The sequence below is a fragment of the Apteryx mantelli genome, chromosome Z, assembly GCF_036417845.1.
Source record: "Apteryx mantelli isolate bAptMan1 chromosome Z, bAptMan1.hap1, whole genome shotgun sequence".
Classification (NCBI taxonomy): Eukaryota; Metazoa; Chordata; class Aves; order Apterygiformes; family Apterygidae; genus Apteryx; species Apteryx mantelli.
The window spans coordinates 3472604-3479216 of NC_090020.1; the positions used below are offsets into that span (position 1 = coordinate 3472604).

General features: G+C 36.4%; 1 long non-coding RNA gene across 1 annotated transcript in view; it reads right to left on the reverse strand.

Annotated features, from left to right (window-relative positions):
• Positions 1–5565, reverse strand: part of LOC106495017 (uncharacterized) — a 49004-nt gene extending 43439 nt beyond the window's left edge. The window contains exon 1 of the long non-coding RNA XR_001294389.2: positions 5521–5565. This is a non-coding gene — a long non-coding RNA (uncharacterized lncRNA). The remainder of the gene's footprint in view (positions 1–5520) is intronic.
• Between the last annotated feature and the right edge of the window lie 1048 nt (positions 5566–6613).

The window sequence follows — 6613 nt, forward strand, 5'->3', positions numbered from 1 at the left end:
TTAACATGCCACTGTTAAAACAGAACAAGAAAAATAACGTGTTGGTTTATCACCTAGAACATTCTACCTTTCTCCAAGAAAAACTACTGCAATTGGTCCTTGGAATCTGATAGTTGGATTTATACTGAGTTATTAATATAGAAAAAAAAAAAGACTTGCCTTGACACAGGTATCTTGCTGTTTAAATCAACCAAAAGTAAAATGAGAGCAGTGGGCCTTATGTTACACTGAACAAAGATCAGTAATATTATCAAACAAAACAGTTAAACAAAATGGAGCCCATGATCTCCTAGAAAAACAGAATACACATTTTGAAATTCAGTCTTCTATCAAAACATGATGTGTTCTTATGAACAACTATGAAAAGAGTTTTTTTTTTGAGAAAACTGAGGCTGACCAATCAGAGTTTCCAAGTGAAAGTGATTTATTTCCCCCCCCAATCAGAGCCATGGGAGACTAATGTAGCAAAAAAGGAACACTCTCATTTCTATTGTGCTGCCCAGATTCTGCACCTGGAAGTCTTAGTGCAACTGTCCTGTTTTAGCAAAGCCACTTACCCCTCTCACCAGCGCTCACTTAACAGTGTGTTTCAGGAAGTGGTGGAACTTTATAGCAACAGGTTCAGGGAAAGAAAGGGCCACATGGGCTGGATAAAGGCGCCCTTTTTAATATAGAAATTTTTCTCATCATAAAAACATACACAGGAGCTTGTACCCAAGAGCTCAGGCAAAGCCCGAGAGAGGAAGGTGTGTGTGTGCAAAGGAGCTGCCCTGGGCACCAAGCGATGTATTTAAAATTACAAAAGTGAAACAATCTCACTGATTAAGAAATAAAATAATTCATTGCCATTTTCCTCCCTTATCTGTTACAAAAGAATATAGATTACTCACATCTCAGCAATTTTATTCTGCTTTTTCTTTTTTTTTTTTTTTGGAAGAGCTCAGTACACTTGGATTCATCCTAACCACACAGCTGATGAAGGAACAGGAATAACAGTCCTAACAGCATTGTACCTCAGAGGGCATAAATGATTGTACCTTTACTGAAATCAATTTAAACTAACTGAAAATGTACAGAAGAAAAAGGAATAAATGTTTGCTGCTCCAACACACATCCAGTTTCATGCACAATAATTGCATACCTATGCCTGTTTTTTTATATGTTTCATACTTGCAAATGCTCTATTAATTCATGAGAAAATATGCTTTGTCCTAGGAGGAGAAAGTTAATATGAAGTTATATGATGTTAGGAAAGACTGAGGCAGGCAAACTGAGCTAAATTCAGGCACCAAGTCAGGAAATAGAGTTACCTTTATTTTTACTCGCTGTCCTCATTCAATGTTAATGGTACAGTAACCTTGCAGGAAACAAGCCATTTTACAGTAAATGTGTTTTACTGAGAATGGAACAAAGAACAGGGAATGGCTGCTTATGAATCTCAGGTCTATTTGTTCTCACATAACTTTGACCAAACCACATTTTCCCTTTCTGTAAAATTGTATTAATAACACAGTTTGCCTTACAGAGCTCTTGAGAGAGCATGGGAGCCAGCAATAGCAACATATGGACAATAAACCTATCTAATCAGATTGAAGTTGTCTAGCATCTGTCAGTATCCAGCTTGAGACAAATAACAGAGTTTAGTATGAACAGTTTATGCTAAACTTCAGTTTGAAGTTAGAACAACTGCAAAATACACAAAACTATGTTTAAAACATGCCCACACAGAGCCATATTGACTTTAGGAGATTCAAAATAAAAAGCTGAATATGCAAAAGCATTCAGTACTCCTGAAGTAGCTTTATTTGGACCTGCAAAATGAACTGCTTCCTAATTAGAAATGAATTCTCAACATTAATCAACCCATGTGTGAGAAATGGCATCAAAACTACAGCCACATTTGTAAGCAGCCCCACTAAGTATCTGCCACTTTAACAAAGCATGTAAATAATGGACAGAAGTGCAAGAACATACAGAAGGAAGACAAACAAAAAAGGTGAATAAAGGTAAATCAGTCTTGAAACAGAAACAACCACATTGTAAACAACTCAAGAATTCAATTTCAAACAAATGAGCTGTCAGAGAACGATACGTATGATAGTGCACCCAAAGCAATAATCAATCACAGTTCATTGCTATCTGCATCTAAAAAATCATGTGAATAACTTCTCAAACATCTACTAGAAAAACTGAGAAAGACCATACCAATGAATGTTAGTTGCTATTATTAACTGGCATTATTTGAAATCAATAATAATTAACTAAAAGAAGTCCACTCAATTAAAATTGCTGAATAGAGTTACACTTGCTGTTGTTGAGCATTCCCTTTCTGGAATGTACATCTTTCTTTTTAGGGGTTATATTCCTGTATACATAATTAACTATTTAGAAAGTAATTGCATATAATGGGGTTTCCAGGGAGAGCATACATATTCTTCAGGAGGCAAAGATCAGAACCATGCAAGTATAATTTTCACTGCCTTTTTAGAAGAAGACAAATGTATTCTCCCATCACAATTCATTATTCTTCATTATGCAGATTATCCCTCCCTACTATAAAGCCAAACAAAGAAATTCTGTTAAATTCATATTTATGGCCAAAACCAAGGACTACATGGTGGTCCAAACAGAGGCGTTGTGTAAGAACATCATGCTTTTATATATTAATCTTTTTTAATAGAAATTTTATAAGCATCTAATTTATCATTACAATTTTGTCATAATATTCTGAAAAAGAAAATATGAATGCTAGATACATTCCTATTCCTACTGTGCATAACCACTATCACTTAAAACCTACCTTTAAAATATCTGAGACAAAAGAAATATGAGCATTTTTAAAATCTGGGAGGAGCCTATCATTTTTCTGTGAGTGTGGTGGTTTTTCAGGGACCCTCATTAAAGCAAAGAAAACCAATGCAGAAAGATAGTTTCCCTCCCTCTTTCCACCCTGCTTTCCACATGTTACAACAGAAAATCCTCTTAATACTGTTGAGAGTACCTGTATGGTCCCTCCTCTTGGTCAAATCACCCATATAACAACAGGTGGTAAGATAGGGATGTCAGTGTAATAGTGAATGTGAATGGGACACCTCAAATTATCTGACACTGCGTTTGTCCAAGACTGATAATGTTAAAGAAGAAGACTATGAGCTACATTAAACAATAACTAGGCAATTCAGAGAGACTTTTGCAGCAAAGAAGGCGTCAGCATGAAAAGCAATATGAAAGAGCAAGAACATTTGAATCAGTACAGAAGAAAGCAGAGGGCAGGAGAGACAATGGGTCTGGGACCACCAGCGGGGGCCCCTGGGCATGCTGATCACTGCCGGAACAGCCTCACCATGGGGTGCCATGGGCTGCTTGCACCCTGCTGCAGCTGTCAGCATAGGGGGGGTGCTGAGAAGGGACCTGGGGGAGCACCCCTGAGATCTCTCAGGGCCTTTCTCACTTTCAATAACTTGAAATGGTCCAAAATCTGTCATGAGAGAATACATACTATTTTGACACATTGCATTCATCATAGCATGGGAGGTATGGTTCCTGACCAGACACACTCTTATTGTGTGTTTTCAGAGACAATCACATCACTCTTTTGAAATCAAGTTTAATGATACTTCCTTATTTTATGTAGTTGAAGGTCAGGTATGCAATCCATCAATGCTCAGATATTACACTGATGAAAGTCTTTAAAAGAATACAGTTAAATAGATATCTCCCAATTATTTTTAGATCCTTTATACTATGTTTACAGATGGTGTCTGTATATAGCCATGAAAATATAGACAAATATATTCATATCCATAAATAAAATGAAACTAACACTGCAGATAAATAATTACAATTATTAATAGAGCAATAATTAATATATTCTTTTAAATAAAATGTTCTGGAGTGTTATAGGGAGAGGTACCGAAGCTTCAATCCCTGTCCAAACATAAACTCCCTTTATGATTGCATAGAAGTAAATTAGTGTTTTTTCTTTGCCTTGGTTAAAATAATAAAGGTAATAATAGCATGACATGACTGCAGTTAGAATAAATAAATTAAATATGAGGAGGAACTTGGATACTATGGCAACAGAGGCCTGATAACTACCCAAAAGATGAAAATAGTAGAGAAATATTGGCTGGGAGAAATAAGAACAGCAACATGATATAATCCAGTATGATTCTAAAAGAATATCAAGATGGTCCAGTGCCAAACATATACTTGAAGGGTACTACCTAGATATTGGGCTTGGTATTACATTTTGCATCTGCATAAATCTCCAAACCTGCTCTTGTTTATTGTTATTATTCATTATTTGGGGAAAAGGCACACAAATATCAAGACACTTCTACTCCAAGCACTGGATAAACAAAACATTACATTTGAAAGAGACATGACAGCAGAAGAGCAAGAAAGAACCAAGGAGTAGCAATGCAAGCACATTTAATGTAAGGTCAGTGAGACAGCTGGGGGAAAAAAGAAGGTGGTCTCTCCATTAGAAACACCGTCAGCTCTTTTTGTCGGTTTCACTTGCTTATGCTGTAAGCTCTTTAGGACGTAAGATAACTCATGCAGGTTTATGAGCAATATATTAGTCTTATTCTGGAAGTACCACACTCAAGTTTCCTTCCAGAAAGCATTAGAGAAAAGCATAGGAGCTGTGAAGAATCAGTATTTCATTATGCCTAGGAATGAACGGTATTTAATATTACCTTACGTTATTTTTTCCAATACGTCTCCATTCAAACTGCAGTATCCCTGCTTTTCTCCAGAAAAAGAGTCTCCTTAGATTAACAGAAATTATGCAGGTCAATACAGAATAGGAAAACAGTTGAATTTAAGTATGGCAAACACAGGGCAATGAAGTCACATAAGTTTTGATTAAAAAAAAAAAGAGAGAGTGAAAAAGGATTTGGGTCCTGAATAGAATCCTTTCTTGGACTATATTGCTCCCATCTGCACTCAAAGTCCTATTAAACTGAAAAGTGAAATTTATAGTAAAACGCAGGTTTTGAGAAAAGCATCAAAACTCCTCAAGTAAGCTATTTATGGTGGCTCAAAGTGCCAGGAACATTCAGTTTCCCATTTTCTTTAAATCTTCTCATATTATGTGAAAAGTCTACCAGCCTTATTACTATAGATTAGAAGTTTTATTAACCTGGGTTAAAATTGTTATGCTATCCGAAACGTGGTGATTGTATTAACAAACCTCAAATGGTTACAAGTGGTGGGTTATGGTTATAAATCTTGGCTTTGATTACATCTGAATAATAAAGTGCAAGGGAGCCTACAGCACTGGAGCATTCAAAATATTGACATTCTCATGGGGAAAGAAAGAAGTAATAAAAAGTCCAAGCTCATAAGCTAGTGGCATTTACAAGCCAGTGGCACTTACAGGACAGATATTTTAAAGTCTATGGACACATAGAGGTTCCTTCCTGTCCCCTGAGATCTTCCTCTTTACTAATACAGCCTTTAGAAATTACCATTGATAGGAGAGGTTGCCAGAAGAGCTGCAGATCAGTTTACCTTTGCGCTCTGTTCACTGGGAAGAGGTTCCACTTTGATTCTGCAGATGAATGCTCTTTTTTTTCATTTAATAACCTTGTTCAAAGAGAATTAAATGTTAATATACATAACATTTGTGAGGGCAAAAGAAGAAGAATAGAGATAAGAAAATCTTTTTAATGAAGTTTTCCAAGTACATAAACTTCAGGCAGTACCTGGCTTTAGCCAGGAACTGGTTTTATGTACTGTGGGCACACGTGCCGTGTAATGAGCACTAAACTCTGCTTAAAGATCTATTTTGTGCCTTGTGACCTGTACTGTAAGCAACAAATCAGTGCATTTCCTACACCTCCTGTTCATGCAACAGAACATTTAAGTTCCTACAGTCCTTGAAAGGGAGCATAACACTTTTCTTAAGACTGACTGGTGGGGAAGAAGGATCTTTGCCTATGTTCTGATTTGGCTGGGAAACTCTGTGTCTTACAAAGAAAGAAGTTGAAATGAATCATGCCTAACACTATTTTGAAGCAGGAACTCAAATTCTGCTTGACAGTGTTAAGGCAGAGGGCTGTTTTCCACTCTGCGCTGCACAGCTGCATGAAGAATAGACAGAAATGAGTTCACAGAGAATTTGCATATGATACTGTTACAGTTATGTATGTTGGCTGTCTTCATGCTTTGCTCCTCTGTGCATTAGCTGACATCAAAACTGAAGCAGGAAGGACAGCCTTAAGCACCTTTACAGTGTTGCAGATATGGATGACAAAATGACAGGAATTTTAGGGAAAAGGAAGTTAATAATTCTTGACGATATAAAAGGCAGATTGTTGCTGCAGTTCATGGAAAATCAGCTCTATGATTTTTCTGTTCAAGAGTAAAGACAGTATTTTCTAGGTCAATTAATGCTCTGGGGCATTCTAGCAGTTTATTTATTTATTTATTTTTCAAAAGAATATCATTTCCTTTAGTATAGCAGAGTTAATAAGCAAAGAATTATTGGTTCATTTTGGTTACATTTCAGAACCTGATAGCTGAGGTAATAATGGACAGATATTTCAATCTGAAATATAAAGACTGCTTTTTTGCACTGCATTCCTGATATGCTACCTAGTAG